Raw genomic sequence first — 2,754 nt, 5'->3', positions numbered from 1 at the left:
TAATAATAATAAATGTACACATTAAAAAATGAACAAAGTAGAAGAAAAACCTGAATTGACCAAAAGTTTGTTGTAGTTTTTTGTTAACCACCATTATCAGAAGATATTCAACAGCAGATCAGTTCCTTTACAGCAACAGAATATCATTTATTTTAATAAATCAACCGCATAAAACCCAAGATTAGAGTGATATTCTGAGCAACGTCATATTTTTTCAACCATTGCCGTTAAAATAGCCCTGTAATGTACAAATTCTCCAAGTGTATATCGTGCTGCACGACAATATGTGTTAATGATCTTACGTACACAAAACAAATCTAAACATACCTTGCAGTCATACAATTCAAAATGACAGTTTTAAATTGACATTAAACCAATGGAAAGACGATCAAGTCAGCCTAATTCAAATGTACAGTAACACGAGACAATATTTACAACCAGCGTTCTGAAACTAGAGTTGTGCTTCAGAATGTAAGAGCTGTGGGTATTGTAATACACGGTTTGAACCCTGCCATTTACAGTAACCTACCAGACATGTCACATTTACAGTAACCTACCAGACATGTCACATTTACAGTAACCTACCAGACATGTCACATTTACAGTAACCTACCAGACATGTCACATTTACAGTAACCTACCAGACATGTCACATTTACAGTAACCTACCAGACATGTCACATTTACAGTAACCTACCAGACATGTCACATTTACAGTAACCTACCAGACATGTCACATTTACAGTAACCTACCAGACATGTCACATTGTCACATTTACAGTAACCTACCATACATGTCACATGAATGGTGGGACATCAGGTTCTGTTGTATTTCAGAGAGAGAACTAAAAACGGAAAACACATGTGGTTAGTCTGTACTGTATATCTTTCAACACCTTTAACAGTAAGACACATTAAATCAATGGTGTGGAATTTCAGGAGATAAAAAATATGTTATAAATATGGATAAAGTAGAAACTTCAACGTACTCTATACTTAATCATTTCAATTCATTTCTAAAATGTCTTATTTTCAAATATCAGGTTTAGAGCATTGGATTGGTAACCCGATATTCACACCATGCACGCACATTAAGTCCCGTACAATGCAACTCCAGTAGCATAACGCCGTAGCTCTAATCCAACTCAAATCCAGTAGCATAACGCCGTAGCTCTAATCCAACTCAACTCCAGTAGCATAACGCCGTAGCTCTAATCCAACTCAACTCCAGTAGCATAAGGCCGTAGCTCTAATCCAACTCAACTCCAGTAGCATAAAGCCGTAGCTCTAATCCAACTCAGCTTTCAAATAGGGTAAACTGAGAGGATACCTACAGGGTACACTGACCGATACCTACAGGGTACACTGAGAGGATACCTACAGGGTACACTGACCGATACCTACAGGGTACACTGAGAGGATACCTACAGGGTAAACTGACCGATACCTACAGGGTAAACTGACCGATACCTACAGGGTAAACTGACCGATACCTACAGGGTAAACTGACCGATACCTACAGGGTAAACTGGATACCTACAGGGTAAACTGACCGATACCTACAGGGTAAACTGACCGATACCTACAGGGTACACTGACCGATACCTACAGGGTACACTGAGAGATACCTACAGGGTAAACTGACCGATACCTACAGGGTAAACTGACCGATACCTACAGGGTAAACTGACCGATACCTACAGGGTACACTGACCGATACCTACAGGGTAAACTGAGAGGATACCTACAGGGTACACTGACCGATACCTACAGGGTACACTGACCGATACCTACAGGGTAAACTGACCGATACCTACAGGGTACACTGACCGATACCTACAGGGTAAACTGACCGATACCTACAGGGTACACTGACCGATACCTACAGGTTAAACTGACCGATACCTACAGGGTAAACTGACCGATACCTACAGGGTACACTGAGAGGATACCTACAGGGTAAACTGACCGATACCTACAGGGTACACTGACCGATACCTACAGGGTACACTGAGAGATACCTACAGGGTAAACTGACCGATACCTACAGGGTAAACTGACCGATACCTACAGGGTAAACTGACCGATACCTACAGGGTAAACTGACCGATACCTACAGGGTACACTGACCGATACCTACAGGGTACACTGACCGATACCTACAGGGTACACTGACCGATACCTACAGGGTACACTGACCGATACCTACAGGGTATACCTACAGGGTAAACTGAGAGGATACCTACAGGGTAAACTGACCGATACCTACAGGGTAAACTGACCGATACCTACAGGGTACACTGACCGATACCTACAGGGTACACTGACCGATACCTACAGGGTAAACTGAGAGGATACCTACAGGGTACACTGACCGATACCTACAGGGTAAACTGACCGATACACTGACCGATACCTACAGGGTAAACTGACCGATACCTACAGGGTACACTGACCGATACCTACAGGATACACTGACCGATACCTACAGGGTAAACTGACTGATACCTACAGGGTAAACTGACCGATACCTACAGGGTAAACTGACCGATACCTACAGGGTAAACTGACCGATACCTACAGGGTAAACTGACCGATACCTACAGGGTACACTGACCGATACCTACAGGGTACACTGACCGATACCTACAGGGTACACTGACCGATACCTACAGGGTACACTGACCGATACCTACAGGGTAAACTGAGAGGATACCTACAGGGTAAACTGAGAGGATACCTACAGGGTAAACT

At 43.0% G+C, this 2,754-nt stretch overlaps 1 long non-coding RNA gene across 3 annotated transcripts; it reads right to left on the bottom strand.

Moving 5' to 3' along the window:
- Positions 1-695: 695 nt before the first annotated feature.
- LOC121847909 lies at positions 696-2,499 on the bottom strand. 3 transcript variants are annotated; one of them, XR_006084771.1, is made up of 4 exons: positions 2,417-2,499; positions 2,243-2,358; positions 1,629-2,205; positions 696-1,424 (listed from the first exon to the last, which is right to left on the bottom strand). It is a non-coding gene; the product is annotated as an uncharacterized LOC121847909 (long non-coding RNA). The 3 variants fall into 3 exon arrangements; XR_006084773.1 differs by having other exon boundaries at positions 2,243-2,311; positions 2,417-2,478; XR_006084772.1 differs by having other exon boundaries at positions 2,266-2,311; positions 2,417-2,431.
- Positions 2,500-2,754: the final 255 nt, after the last annotated feature.

This window comes from Oncorhynchus tshawytscha, linkage group LG12, assembly GCF_018296145.1.
Source record: "Oncorhynchus tshawytscha isolate Ot180627B linkage group LG12, Otsh_v2.0, whole genome shotgun sequence".
In the NCBI taxonomy this organism is placed as follows: Eukaryota; Metazoa; Chordata; class Actinopteri; order Salmoniformes; family Salmonidae; genus Oncorhynchus; species Oncorhynchus tshawytscha.
This window is presented reverse-complemented; position numbering and strand designations above follow the sequence as displayed.